Raw genomic sequence first — 14,710 nt, 5'->3', positions numbered from 1 at the left:
TGGAGAAGAATTAAAGAGCCCCTTGAAGAAGATGAGTGAAAAAGTTGGCTTAAAGCTCAACATTCAGAAAACGAAGATCATGGCATCTGGTCCCATCACGTCATGGGAAATAGATGGGGAAACAGTGGAAACAGTGTCAGACTTTATTTTTCTGGGCTCCAAAATCACTGCAGATGGTGACTGCAGCCATGAAATTAAAAGACGCCTACTCCTTGGAAGAAAAGTTATGACCAACCTAGATAGCATATTCAAAAGCAGAGACATTACTTTGCCAACAAAGGTTTGTCTAGTCAAGGCTGTGGTTTTTCCTGTGGTCATGTATGAATGTGAGAGTTGGACTGTGAAGAAGGCTGAGGGCCGAAGAATTGATGCCTTTGAACTGCGGTGTTGGAGAAGACTCTTGAGAGTCCCTTGGACTGCAAGGAGATCCAACCAGTCCATTCTGAAGGAGATCAGCCCTGGGATTTCTTTGGAAGGAATGATGCTAAAGCTGAAACTCCAGTACTTTGGCCACCTCATGCGAAGAGTTGACTCATTGGAAAAGACTCTGATGCTGGGAGGGATTGGGGGCAGGAGGAGAAGGGGATGACACAGGATGAGATGGCTGGATGGCATCACTGACTCGATGGACTTGAGTCTGGGTGAACTCCGGGAGTTGGTGATGGACAGGGAGGCCTGGCGTGCTGCGATTCATGGGGTCGCAAAGAGTCGGACACGACTGAGCGACTGATCTGATCTGATCTGATCTGAGGCGCTAGGGGGCACAGGAGGAATGCAGCAAGCGGTGGTGGGTGGGGGACGCGCTGGGTCCACAGCGCGCGGTCAGCCCTCGGGGCGCGGCGCGCGAGCCCGCGGCAAGGCGGGGCTCCGGTGCACGCGCCGCCCGCGGGCCCGCGCAGGCCCTGGATATGCGCGCGCGCGCGCGCGGCCGCAGGCTCGCGACCCGCCTGCCCCCGCCGGCGTCCGCCCCCGCCGGCGTCCACCCCCACGGTCCTCCCGGGAGGCCGCTGCGCGCGGCGGGGCCCGCCCCTCACACCTGCGGCGGGCGGGGGGCGGGACGAGCGGAGGCGGGGCCGCGGCGGGGCCCGCCCACCCGGCCGGAGCCCGGGAGCCCGGGCGCAACCGAGCGGCGCGGCCCGAGCGGCCGGTGGCGCGGCGCGGGCGCAGACAATGGAAGCGGCGCGGGCGCCGGCGGAGCCCTGGGCCCGGCGGGGACGGGAGGCCGCGCCATGAGCCCCGCAGCCGGGCGCCCCCCTGCGCCGCGCGCGGGCCGAGGCGAGCGGCCTCTGCTAGCCCGGAGCCCCGCCCTGGGGCCGGCGATGTGCTGCCGGGGCTGAGAATGATGGTAGATTGCCAGGTGAGTGCCCCGCCCGGCCGCGATCGCCCTCCCCGTCGTCGCGGGTGGAGGGAGGACCGAATGCCCCCCTACCCCGACTACCCCGCCCACACCGGACTCAGCCGGGAGGGAGAGTCCACGCAGAGCGCGCGCTTACGCAGTTCCGTGTCCAGCCCTTCCTGGTACGATTGGGAAACTGAGGCCAGGAGAGGTACAGGGGCTGGCCCGGCGCCCACGGCGTGGCGGGGGCGCGGGGGGGAGGAGGGCAAACTCCAGAAGAGAAGGAAAGGTTCCAGCCTCCTAGTTCAGGGCTCAGCCACTCCCATGGAGTTTCCTTGGGGAAGGAGAGCCCCTGACGTCCTGGGGGAACCCTTGTCCATCCCCTCCCCCTCCCACGAGGGGCCCTGTCCTCTCGGCCTCCCGACGTGCCCACAGACACACACAGTGACCTCACAGGTGGAGACCATGGCATACATTCAGGGGAGCGGTGGACACGGAGATGGCAAGGGGCAAAGAAGAAAGCTGTAGGAAGCAGCTCCACCATGGGTCAGGACCATCCCGTCTCTTGGCAACAGGCTCAGGGCCCTAGGCTGAGGGACAGAGATGCCAGGGGCAGGTGGGCAGGTTCCCGGGAGTCGACCTGGGCAGGGAGCATCCCCAGAGCAGCCTGGAGAGGACACTTTCTGGGGTCCTGCATCTGGGCACCTGGAGCCACAGTGAGGCTTGCCCCTAGTGGAGAGGGAGCTACAGGAGAGAAGTCCTCGGTTTACTCCGCTGTAATATAGGGTGCATGGCTGGGGTGATCTCGAGGGTTCTACAGCTTGTAGAAGAGTCTGTTGGCCTTGGTTCTCCATCCCTGACCCACTGTGCTCCGAGTCCTTGGAAAATACTATCTGTTCCCTCCAGGTCCTTCTGAACATGTGGCAGCCTGGAGGGCTGAGGACCTGGGTGGTGCAGAAGGAGGCAAAGCCCTGGACCACTTGTCCAGGGGCAAAGTGCCATCTCTGTTGGCACCTGGGTTTCCTCATTTGGAAGGGGGTGGAGTTAGTTACCCCCCGGTTGGGATGAGGAGGCCTCCGGAGGGACCTGGGGACCGGGACAGTGGAGGGAAACAGGGAGACGAGGACAGCTTCTGAGGTCCTGCACAACGCCCCTGGAGCCAGCCGGTCGGGCTCCTTTGCCCCTGTGAGGGAGAGAGAGCCGCTGCCGTGACTACACCCAAACAAAGGTGTGGGTTTTGTTTTCTGGTTTTTCCCTGTCTGGGGCTGCAGTGCTCGGGCTGATCATGAGGGGGCGGGCTGTGCCCACAGTGCTCAGTGGTGGCGACTGGCGCAGGGAAGGGACCCCAGGGAGTCCGGCTGCCTCTCACCCAACAGGCAGCTTTTATTACTAGCCTCCACATCCGCAATATGAGCGGCCCAGAGGCAGGAGAGGGCTCTGAGATCCTCTGTCGATTCAGCGACTGTGCCCCGGGCATTCACCCAGGAGCTTACGGCTCAGAGGGCAGATGGACAGAAAGCAGGAAAGTGAGTCCATGAGTGAGAGAATAGCACGTGCTCCTGGGAAATGAGTCAGGGTCCCAGAAGGAGGGTCAAGAACCCCTGGGATGGGGTGTCTAAAAGGCCTCCATGGTGACACTGATGCTGTGACCAGAAGGACAAGAGGCGCCAGCCTTGCACGCTGTGAGGAGTCTGGAAGAAGGTCAAAGATGCAGAGACTTGGAGACAGAAGAGATGCTGGCGGGAGAGGAAGTGAGACAGGAGCGAGGGTGGCCGTGAAAGCTGTGGGCAGAGGGCAGAGAGGAGGGCAGGGCGAGACCTGGAAGGGTGTGCTGGGGTCTGCGCCATGTGACAGAATCCCCCTCCCTGGGCGCTTACAGGGCACACATCGACCGTCTCACAGTGTCTGGGACCAGGAGCTGGGCTGGGGTCTCAGCCAGGGTGGGTCTGTCTGTGAAACCATTCATGGGTTATTGGTGGGATTCACCGAGGCAGTGGATGTGCAGAGAGGTATTCATCCTGAAAGGAGATGCCCTGTGTTCGGGGATGATTTGAGGCGGGGAATGTAATGCTGAATGTGAGGGTGGCGCCTGGGCCTGACATCTGTTGAGTGCCCTTGGCTGCACTTGGCCGGGGTAGCGGAGAGATGGCTTGGCCCCAGGAGCCCGGTGTGTTAGTTTCTTGTGGCTGCGGTAACGGTACCATAAACCGTGGGGCTCAAAACAACAGAGATTTACAGTCTCTTGGTCCGGAAGCCAGAAGTCCAAAATCAAGGTGTCGGAAGCCCCAGGCCCTCTGAAGCCTCTAGAAGGGGGATCCGCCTCGCCTCTGCCAGCCTCTGGTGGTTGTCGGCAATCCTTAGTGTTCCTCACCTTGTAAGCTCGCCCCTCCACAGTCTGCTTCTGTCCTCACTTGGCCTCCTCGGTGTGTCTGTGTCCAGTCTTCCGTCTTGTCTTCTTATAAGGACACTGGTCATTTGATTAGGACTAGGCAATGGCAACTTGCTCCAGTACTCTTGCCTGAGAAATCCCATGGACAGAGGGGCCTGGTAGGCTACAGTCCATGGGGTCTGTGAAGAGTCGGACATGACTGAGCGACTTCACTTTCACTTTTCACTTTCCTGCACTGGAGAAGGAAATGGCAACCCACTCCAGTATGCTTGCCTGGAGAATCCCAGGGACGGGAGCCTGGCGGGCCGCTGTCTACAGGGTCACACAGAGTCGGACACGACTGACGTGACTTAGCAGCAGTAGCAGCAGCAGCCTACTCCTGAATGACCTCATTTTGATCACATCTGCAAAGGCCCTATTTCCAGAGAAAGACAAATATCATATATCACTTATATGTGAAATCTTAAAAAAAATGGTACAAATGAACTTATTTACAAAACAGAATCACCGATGTAGAAAACAAACTTACGGTTACCGAGGGTGGAGGCGGGGGGAGGGATACATTGGGAGACCAGGACTGACACATACACACAACTATATGTAAGATAGGTAATTAATAAGGACCCACTGCATAGCACAGGGACCTCTACTCAGTACTCTGGAGTGGCCTACACAGGAAACGAATCTAAAAAAGAGTGAATATATGTATATGTATGCTGAGTCCCTTCAGTCATGTCTGATGCTTTGTGACCCCATGGACTATATAGCCCGCCAGGCTCCTCTGTCCATGGGGCTCTCCAGGCAAGAAAACTGGAGTGGGTTGCCATGCCCTCCCCCAGGGCATCTTCCTGACCCAGGGACCAAACCGCAGTCTCCTGCATTGCGGGTGGATTCTGTACCACTGAGCCACTGGGGAAGCCTGAATATGTGTATATGTATCAATATAAACAGTCACTTTGCCGTACAGTAAGTAGAAACTAACACAACATTGTAAATCAACCATCAGTTCAGTTCAGTTCAGTTCAGTCGCTCAGTCGTGTCCGACTCTTTGCGACCCCATGAATCGCAGCACGCCAGGCCTCCCTGTCCATCACCATCTCCCGGAGTTCACTGAGACTCACGTCCATCGAGTCAGTGACGCCATCCAGCCATATCATCCTCTGTCGTCCCCTTCTCCTCCTGCCCCAATCCCTCCCAAATCAACTATACTCCAACAAATTTTTTTTTTTAAGTGCTGCTAAAAAATCCTATTTCCACATCAGATTTTATTCACAGGTGCATGAGGTTAGGACACCAACTTATATGTTGTGGGAACACAGTTCAGTCCAGGACAAGGGCACTGGAGTGATCCTACCCCCAAAGGCCAGGTTCCCACGTGTCCACAGGGATGGGGGAGTGTTTGGGTCTGATCAGATGTCTAGGATGTGGCCCCCGGCACAGGGCTGTGGGGTGTGAGTGGAGCCTGGGGGTGCCCCCCAGCTTAGGGGCGTCCTGGCACAGCACCAGCAGGTGGCGCTGTGCCCTGCTTGTGGCCACCCTCAGCGGCCACACCACAGAGACAAAGGTCTCACCTTCCAGTTGCGAGGAGACCACACGCTCCAAATTGTAAACAGACCAGGCCCATAGTCATTTCAGGGATGACGCACGGTCGAGAAGCCAAACAGGGCGGGGCCGCAGGGGAGCGACTGGGTGGCGACCTGGATGGGCAGCCCGTCAGCCCGGCCCGGGTCAGACCCACGTGGGCTGTCAGTTCTGCGTTTTTCCTGCTTCACCTGCAAGCCGAGCCGGCTGTTCTCAGCTGCTTGCAGGGGCCCCTGCGGCTATGATTACCCTGGCGGTTTCCAGACAGTTCTCCCGTTACTGCAGGGCCGGGGACCATGTGTCCCAGATGTGGGGGGTCGGGGGGAGAGGGACCCTGAAGGCAGCCACGGAGATGGATGGGCATGCAGGTGGTGGCTGGAGAAGCCCCTTCCCCAGAGGCCCTGCCCAAAGAAAAGGCGATGCTGCGTTGATTTTCCCACTGCTCACCTGGGGGAGGTTCTGCCCTGTTGTACAAAGCTGGGCGTGCCCTCTGGAGCTGAGAAGCAGGGGCCCTGGGCTCCCTGAGGGACAGTGGGAGTCGCCAGGCATCAGTGAGATGCAGCAAAGTGCCCCGCCTGGCCCTGGCCTGGGAAACGGAAGCCATCTCTTACCGCGGCTCTGGGGCACTTCTGAATCTCACGAGGCCGAGGCCAACAGCCCTTGGCGGTGGGTCACTGACGGGTTCACACAGCAGACGCTCATCCACGGAGACTCAGAGCTGAGCACCTGGCCTGCATGGAGCACCTTGGCTCCCATCCAAGGGGATAAGACCCCGTAGAGGAAGAATGCAGGGACAGGGTACAGAGCAAGTGATAAATCCATGGGGAAGGCGCTGGGCCGGGAGCCTGGGGACCTGGCTCTGCTGGCCACTCTGCCATCAGGGGCACACTAGCCATGGGGCCACCCTCTGTGGAGTGACCCCACACCTCCATCCATCGCAGGGCAGGTGCCTGCTAACAACAGCCAGCCCGTGGCACTTTCCCTGTGCCCACGCTTTGGCCACAGTGTCTCGTTCTATCTGCAGGATGGCTCCTCTGCCATAGCCACTGATGGTTGGGGAAACTGAGGCCCTGGAAGTCCAAGGGGGCTCCCACAGCCAGGTGGTGGCAGGGCTGGTAGGGGCACGTCTCTGTGTGCAGACAAGCCTGGGAGGGGCTGGGCGTGGGTGCTGGGGCCAAATTCCTTCCAATTACAGTGGGCTCCCAACGGTCAGTGCAGGGCCAGCCCCAAGGTGGTGGTTAACAGCCGGAGCAGAGACGTAAACAGAGCTAATGAACCCCTTTCGCCCTCTCCCCACTATAATGAAGGCCTTGGACTCTGTTCTCTGCATTTTCTCAGGGTTCTGGGTTTTTGAACCTCAGAGAGTCTTCTCTTAGGGTCACGGCTAGGAGGTCTCCCTGGGGGGTGAGGGAATGAGGTTTGGGGACCTTGATGAATTCTCCCGGGGCAGCCAAGCCAGGGAGAGGGAGGTGGAGATAAGAGGGCTTCCCCCTAAAAATGATAAGCCCTGGGAGAAAGAGTTCCCATGGCAACCTGGAGCAGTCGCTTGGCAACTGAAGGTCCCCAAAATACTTGCCTGCAGGAAGGCTCAGGGCCGGGGCTTTCCCATGGCTTGTGTGTATGCCTTAACTACCCTTGGTGGCTGACCCACAGCACCCTCTACTTCCACCCAGCAGCTCCACCCTCTGAGCCTTCCTGAGGGAAACCCTAGCCTGCTCCCCCGCTCCCCATCACCCCAGCCTGCCAGCCAGCCACCTGGCATCAGGCCTGGCCCCTAGCAACGTCCCTTTCCTGGAGACCTGAGTGATAGCTGATGGTAGCAGAATGTCATAAAATGCAGGGTCAGAGTGCACAGTGGGCAGAGCCAGGCACCAGCCAGAGTTGGGGAGAGCACCTTGTGCTTTGTACCCCCTACAACCTGAAGCCGTGAGCAACCTAGCCTGGAGCAGGATGGCCAGGCAGGGTGTGGATGGAGGGGGGCAGTAGGTGGAGCCCCTGAAATAGGGGATTTTGGTTCTGGGCCAGTTTTGAGACTGGCTGTGTGACCCTGGCATGCCCCTTCTTGCTAGCCTCAGTTTCCCCATCTATAGCCCCATCTACCCTTGTATCTCTGTGTTAACCATTCAGTGCGTCAATTATGCCACTTATGGGGCCCTGGGGTGGGAGGGTGAGGGGCCAGGACCAAGCCAGCCACCGTTTCTTCTTCCTCTGCCCGCCTGCATCCATCTCTATGCTCAAGGGGAGGCAGGCGGCCTCGTGGGGTAGGCCACTGGCTTTGGAGACGGGCACCTGTGTCTGTACCCCAGCTCAGGGCTTAGCCTCGAGTGTCCTGGAACTGGCACCAGCCCTGGGAGCCTCGCTGCTCCCTGGTGTGAGGACATGGGGGTGCCGTGGGGAGGGAAGACAGTCCGGCCCTGTGGGCCTCTCATGGGACACTTTTACTTTGAGGGAGCTGATCCTGTGTCCAGCAGAGCCAAGCCCATGGATGAGGGCCGTGTCTGGCCAGGATGGAGCCCCTGACCCCAGGACAGAAGGGTGTGTTGGAATGGAGGGAGCCTGGTTGGGGCCAGGCCACCCAGGGGTTGGATTTGGGAGCTGGGCAGGGTGTGAGCCCCTCAGACGTTCTCTGGGGAGGGCAGTGAGGGATGGACTGTTGGTGACCGCCCCCCCCCACCCCCATACACACAGGGGTTTCTGGGTGCCCTCAGGGAGCCAGCATCCTAGTCTGACCGGGTCCATGCACTCTCTAAGTGACCTCAAGCCATCACCCTCTGTGCCTCCCTGGCCGCATCCGTCAAAGGCGGAGGGGGTGTGCCCACCTCCGGAGTTGGGGGAGGCTCCGGTGGTACCCGGTAATGTGCTGGGCGTGCGGGCTGTGCGCGGGGTGGGGGGGTCCTGACTATCCTGGCCTTGACTGCCCAGCCCCACCCCCGGCCCCCGTGGAGCGCCGCGGGAGGAGGGGGCGGGGCGAGGGCGGCGCAGACAATGGCCCGGGTCCGGGTCGCTGGCGGCTGTGCCCGGAACGGGCGCGGGGGCGCGGCCGGGCCTGGCGGCGAGAGCGGGCGGCGCGCCTCTGCCCGCGTTCATGCTGGTGGTCCCGCCGCCGGGCGCGCGGGCGGACGAGGTGAGCCACGGCCCAGCGGGCGGCCCGGGAGGAGGGGCAGGAGGGAACCACAGGGCGGGGGCGCTGCCCACCTCCTGGGTTTTGCCCCCGGGCGGGAGCGCAGTTTACCGAATTGAAGCCGCTGGGCTCTTCTCACCCCGCCTCACTACCCGCGCAGGGTAAGAGGCGGAGGGTCCCACCCCGGGGCCTGGGGGCACCCCAGATCCTCCCCCACTTTCTGGCTTGGGGATCCAGAACCGGTTGGCTTGGGGAAGGCACAGGGCCTCTTCTGGTACCACCGGACCGTCCAGATGTGCCCACCTGACTGTTTGGAGCTGGGGTGGGGAGGGGCTGACCTTGGACAGTGGAGACAAAGTCCTCTGGCCAGTGAGTAGCCCTGAGCCCAAGAACTCCCCCTCCCCCACCCCCACCACCCACCTCCTCCCCTCTTGGGAGCCTCCCCTGATCACCGGTCTTGTCCCAGGAGGCCATTTCCCAGTCCTGTCCAGCTCAGAACTGGGAGAGTGAGAATGTGGTGGGGGGGAGGGGCAGAGGACGCCCTTTAAGCCCTGGGGCTGCCAGCGCCTGACTCCATTCCAGGGAGATTCTTGCCCGGGTCCACTCCCATCTGTCTGGGCTGTGGCAAAGGGTGGGGGAGCCCAGCCCCAACCATCCCCATCGCCATCTATCAGGGAGGCCCTGGCTCCCCCGGGCATTGGGAGGTAAGGCTGTCTAGAGGTCAGAAGGGAGAGAGAAGTCTGGGTTGGGGAGACTCAGGCCCTGGAAGGCTGCCTTTCCCGAGCGACGTCCCCAGGTAGGCGGGCTTCTGGGAACCTCGAGGCCCCTATTTCCCGGAAAACCTGGCTGACCCGCTGCTCCAACTCCCCTGACCGGCCCTGCCTCCCGTCTCCGCTCCCAGCTGCGTTCTCTGGAAAGCATTTTAGGGACAGGTTGGCAGACGGGGCCTTGCCCTTCTGCTTTTACCATCCCTCATGCGCCTCTCCTGCCTTGCTGCGTCCTCCAGGAGGAGGCAAGAACCAGGGAGCCTGGCTAGGGTTTGCAGCATCCAGACAGGTGGGTCCCTCCACTCTTAGGTGTCTTGGCAGCCTCACCTGTGGACTCCTGGAGGTCAGGGTGTGTGAAGCCCCTGGCCCGGGCACAGGCAAGCCCTCTACAGGTGCCGTGCATGCGCGTGTTCAGACGCTTCCGTCGTGTTCGACTCTTTGCGAACTTGGGGACTGTAGCCCGCCAACTCCTCTGTCCATGGGATTCCCCAGGCAAGAATACTGGAGTGGGTTGCCATTTCCTCGTCCAGGAGATCTTCCCCACCCAGGGATTGAACCTGCATCTCTTATGTCTCCTGCGTTGGCAGGTGGGTTCTTTACCACTAGCGCCACCTGGGAAGCCTGCCCGTGGCAGGAGATGTCTTTTCCCCTCCAGGAAGGCAGGTGGCCAGGTGGCCCATCGGCTGTGTGAACAAGCCGTGACTGCCCCCGAGGAGCTAGAGGCAGGGCCCCCGACTTGAATCCACTCATATTTCCAGGTGGGGAAACAGGGGCCCCGAGAAGTTGAGACAGTTGCCCAGACCATACGGTGAGATGGCCTTCCTCCCTGAGGCTGGTGCTCCAGGCCCCTGACCTCCAGCACTCCACCATCCCACCCTATCACAAGGTGTGCTGACCAGGAGGTTGCCCTTTGACCTTCTGGTTACTGGGAGTTGAAGTTCAAGGGCGAGGCAGTCCACCTGGCCTGAGGCCCTGTCTGGCTCCGGATCTGGCAGGTGGGCACTGCCAGGTGTGGAAGGGCTGGACTGGCAGCAGATGATGGCAGTTCTCCAGGATTTCAAGAGCAGTTTCCTCCACAGCCCCTTGGGTCCAGGAAATCCCTGCACAGGGTCAGGCCTCCTTCCCCTCTCACTCACCCTGCCAGGAGCGGGCTTGGAGCGTCCCCGAGGAAGTGTGCTTTCCAGGCCTGGGGACACGGGGTGGTGGCGTCCGCCAGTAGGGCACCCAGCAGGGCGAGGGTCCTGGGCCTAGGTGTGCCGTCCTGCACACGTGTATCTTGGGAGCCTCCCCAGCCTCTGAGTGAATATGTGACCATGTGTCAACCTGGTGGTGGCTGAGCGAGCACGTGTGTGAAAGGACGTGTGCAGACACACGACAGGTGCCTGGGGAAGGGAGAGCGTGCATTGTGAAAGCGCGTGCACACGTGTGCAGGCATCTTGTTTGTTCAAAGCTCCAGGCCCGAGCCTTGACCGTGAGGAGGCCTGAGTGTTCATGCCCGGACCCCCCAGCCTCTCATCTTTAAACGGGTAGGCGAGCTTACCAGCTCACGGGGCTCTAAGGTGCTTGGTGCACACCCGGCTCACACTGGTGTGCTCTCGCCTGACAGTTGCACGGAGACCTGTCCAGCTTGTGGAGAGTCCCCCGGCAGGGGAGGCTACCTGGTGCCTTGGCGCCCTCTCGCCAGTCCCAGGTATGAGCAGGCGGAGGCCGAGAGGGGAGGCCCTGGCGTCTTGCCTTCTGTGGGAGACACCAAGGAAGGAGCAAAGTCCAGGGCTGGGCAGAGGGACTGTGGGTGGCAGGAGGGTGGGACAGAGGATGTGCAGCTCAGCCCCAGAACCTGGAAACCCAAGGCATCTTCACCCCGCCACCCCCACGGCCGGCAGGAACTCCGTTGCTGGAGAAGAAGTGTGGGAAGGAGGACAGCAGGCACCCCCCACCACCTCCTGGCAGCCATCTGGAGCTCCAGGTCCTTTCCAGAGGCCAGGACAGCTCAGGAGATCCCCTCTGAAAGGGCAGCCCTGGCCCCCCGCAGGCGGGTGGCGGGGTGGGTGGTGGCACCGGGCACGCAGTGTCCCTGGCACGGCAGGCAGCCTTCTCACCACAAGAGCCCATTTGTCCTGCCTCCCCTGGCCCTGAAGCTCCCAAGTGACCAGGCTGCACTGGGCACAGGGGCCTGACTGTGGGCTCAGCTCCCTGCCCCGCAGGCCTGGCTTCCCTTCGGGAAGGGGCTTCTTAGTGGTCAGACCACTGCAAAGCAAACTCTGTGTAGCGGGTGAGCAGAGTTCCATTCCCCAAGAATCATTACTGAGCAGGGAATTCAGGAAGGAGGAAAAAATCCCCGGATTGAACCAGAGCCGAACTGACTGCCCACCTCCCCCGACCGACATCCCCAGGCAGGCGGGCTTCTGGGAACCTCTAGGCCCCTGTTTCCTGGAAAACCTGGCTAACCTGCTGTTCTGACTCCCCTGACCGGCCCTGCCTCTCATCTCTGCCCCCAGCTGCGTTCTCTGGAAAGCATTTTAGTGATAGGTTGGCAGACAGGGACTTGCCCTTTTGCTTTACCGTCCATCATGTGCCTCTCCTGCCTTGCTGCCTCTTCCAGGAAGCTTTCCTGGTCATCTTCCCAGAACAAAGTAGGTGGCCCCGAGCTATTGAATATTTGTAAGTCCTGGAACTTGGAAGCTGGAGGAGGAGCCACCTGGACCAGGGAGTGTTTCTTGAGAGCCCACAGTGTGCCAGGGGACCGTTCTAGGCGTCGATACGTCAGGGGATCAGAGTCCCTGCTCTCAAGGAGCTCACCCCTGTTCCAATTTTTTAAAAAAGAAAAGAACTAAAAAATGCTCATAACACCAGTATCTTTTGTGCTCCTGTGATGGTGTGTGCGTGCGTGTGTGAGTGACATAGTCATCCATCTACCGATCGACTGGGGCGGGCATCATTCCAGCCACTTGGGCATGAGGGGCGAACAGGGCAGATTGAGCTAGAGCCCCACTGAGTTGGGGGACACAAACCAATCCCACAGTGGATGGTTCTTTTGTTGACATTTTATTAATGTTACTTTCTTAGCTCATCCTTATTCAGAGTTGCAGCTCTACAGTCCCATTGTTGTTCGGTCACTAGGTCGTGTCCGACTCTGCAACCCCATGGACGTTAACCTTCAGGCTCCTCTGCCATGGGATTCTCCAGGCAAAAATACTGGAGTGCATTGCCATTCCCGTCTCCAGGGGATCTTCCCAAGCCCGGGATCAAACCCCAGTCTCCTGCATTGTCAGGCGGGTTCTTTACTGTCTGAGCCACTAGGGAAGAGCCCCGGCTAGATCCTGCTGGGCACAAAGCCAGTGGGAGCGGCTGGGGCAAGGCCCGGATTCTCAGATTCTTGGCTTCTTGGCAACTTGTGTGACTCAGTGGGCTGGTTAAAGGAGCCAGCAGATGGGCAGCCGGAGCAGGGGAGCCCTGCGGTGGGTGAATCAGTAATCAGAGTAGCTGACCTTGGGGTTACTGTCTTGCCTGGGGCGGGGCCAAGCCTCAGCTGCCAAAATAAGCACCGCCCCCTCTGCGGTCCTGGTGGCTCAGCTGGTAAAGAATTTGCCTGCAATAAGGGAGGCCCCGGTTCAGTTCCTGGGTCAGGAAGGTCCGCTGAAGGGATAGGCTTCTCACACCAGTCTTCTGGCCTGGAGAATCCCATGGACTGTGTAGCTCACGGGGTCCCAGGGTCGGACTGGACGACTTTGACTTTCCCCTGCCTTTCTTGCTAGGGCTCTGCCGCTCTGACCGGCCCCTACTTCTCCCCAGCCTGGGAGAGGGGGCGGAGCTTCCCCATTAAGGCATGTGACCTTTCGTACAAGTCACTCTGAGGCTCTGGCCCCTGATGGTCGTCCTCTAAAGAGGAACCCCTGCCCGTGGAAATAAGAGCAGAATCGTCCTCAGCTCTTAGAAGAAGCTGGGAGCAGTTTGGGAACACCAGCCTCAAAAGCCAGCCTGCTGTGTGGCTTTGGGTGAGTCTGGTGCTGTCTCTGAGCTTCTGGCCCCAAGCTGCTCACCTGCAAACCTGCCTCCTACATTGTTACTGTTAAACGATGCCCACACTGGCACATCAGTGAACAGCAGAGATAAGGGGGAGGGGGGTGGACCCCTGACTCCAGCTTAGGCTCTGAGTTGGGTGTTGGGGAGGCAGACAGGGACATGAAGCTGGACATCATACAAGGGACCAACCACCTTCATACATCATACAAGGACTATCATACAAGGTCCCTGCTGACAGGGACCCAGCAGCGCCAAGCTGGACTTGTGCTGCCAGGAACAAATCCACTTTAACCCAGAACTGAGCAGAGGAAAGCAGGCTGCCCTGGGACCTGACAGGCCCAGGCATAGCCCTGGGCATGGCACTGACCCGCTGTGTAGCCGCAGGCAACTTGTTTGCCCTCTCTGGGCCTCAACTGTCTCAGTTTTACAACAGAGTATAATTACAGCGGCTTCATCTGTTTCACAAATGCTGAGTGCAGAGGTGCTTTGTCCCACCGAGGAGCACCAGGGACAGGGCAAAGCTGGGTTCTGGGGTTGGGGCTGGGACTGGGGGGACGTCAGTAGCTGCTTCTGCCTGCAAGGCTTCTCAATGTGGGCGTTTGCCTGGAGGGAACCCCCGCCCCAGACTACAGCCCCTTTCCCGGTTTGGGGGGCTGGGTCAGTGGCGTGCATGGCCACAGCGTCACCCCTACCTTGCAGAGCCAGGCCGGTGGTGACCGTGTGTTGAGTGACTTGATGATGGGCCTCGGGTTCCCTGAAACGAGAGGAAGGAGAACTGGGGCTGTCTCCCACCCCCAGCAGGACCCTGAGTCAGGTCAGGAGCCTGCAGGAAAGAGGAGTGAAAACCTGGCCCCGGGCCTCTTCTGTCTGCTTCCTGGACAGGATGTTGTGCTGAGCAAACAGCCTGAAGAGGAGTCACCACTCTGGCTCTGAGTCACAGCGCCTAGCGACAGCCCAGCAGTGTTTATAAACAGTGCGCTTCACACCGAGGCCTGCACCCTGCCCCCACCCCCGCCCTGAGCCTGGAGGGGATGCCCAGATGCTGGAGGCAGCAGGACCCCCGCCCCAGAACCCTGGAATCCCTGCCCCCGCCAAGAGCGGAATTCAGGGCGCATGTCTGTGCGTACACGTGTGTCCACCAGTGGGGTTTTGTCGGTCTGAGCTCCGTGTGTGGCTGGCCAGGTGCCTTATTCTGGGGCCACCTGCATCGTGGGCAGAGCGCTAACGGCAGGTCACGTGCCCACGGTATCCTGGGACAAGTGTGGGAGGCAGGTTAGCATCTCAGGGCTGCTGTAAATGTCCCCCCGAAGCCGCACCCACCCGGAGCTCCATGCACGGTAGGAGCACGGGGATGGAGGTGGAGAAAAGTGTTGGGCGGGCCGCCGGTGTTGCAAGTGGAGCGTCCCTAACCGTCCCAGCCCCAGAGCCCTGGCCATCCATGTCCCGTCTCCGTTCCAGGCCGTGACAGTGATGGGGTGGGCCATGTGGTGACA

General features: G+C 60.3%; 1 long non-coding RNA gene across 1 annotated transcript; it reads left to right on the top strand.

Moving 5' to 3' along the window:
• Positions 1-8,440: 8,440 nt before the first annotated feature.
• Positions 8,441-12,049, top strand: LOC139185875 (uncharacterized). Its single transcript, XR_011569482.1, has 2 exons — positions 8,441-10,884; positions 11,797-12,049. It is a non-coding gene; the product is annotated as an uncharacterized lncRNA (long non-coding RNA).
• Positions 12,050-14,710: the final 2,661 nt, after the last annotated feature.

Source organism: Bos indicus, chromosome 11 (assembly GCF_029378745.1).
Source record: "Bos indicus isolate NIAB-ARS_2022 breed Sahiwal x Tharparkar chromosome 11, NIAB-ARS_B.indTharparkar_mat_pri_1.0, whole genome shotgun sequence".
NCBI classification, from domain to species: domain Eukaryota; kingdom Metazoa; phylum Chordata; class Mammalia; order Artiodactyla; family Bovidae; genus Bos; species Bos indicus.
This window is presented reverse-complemented; position numbering and strand designations above follow the sequence as displayed.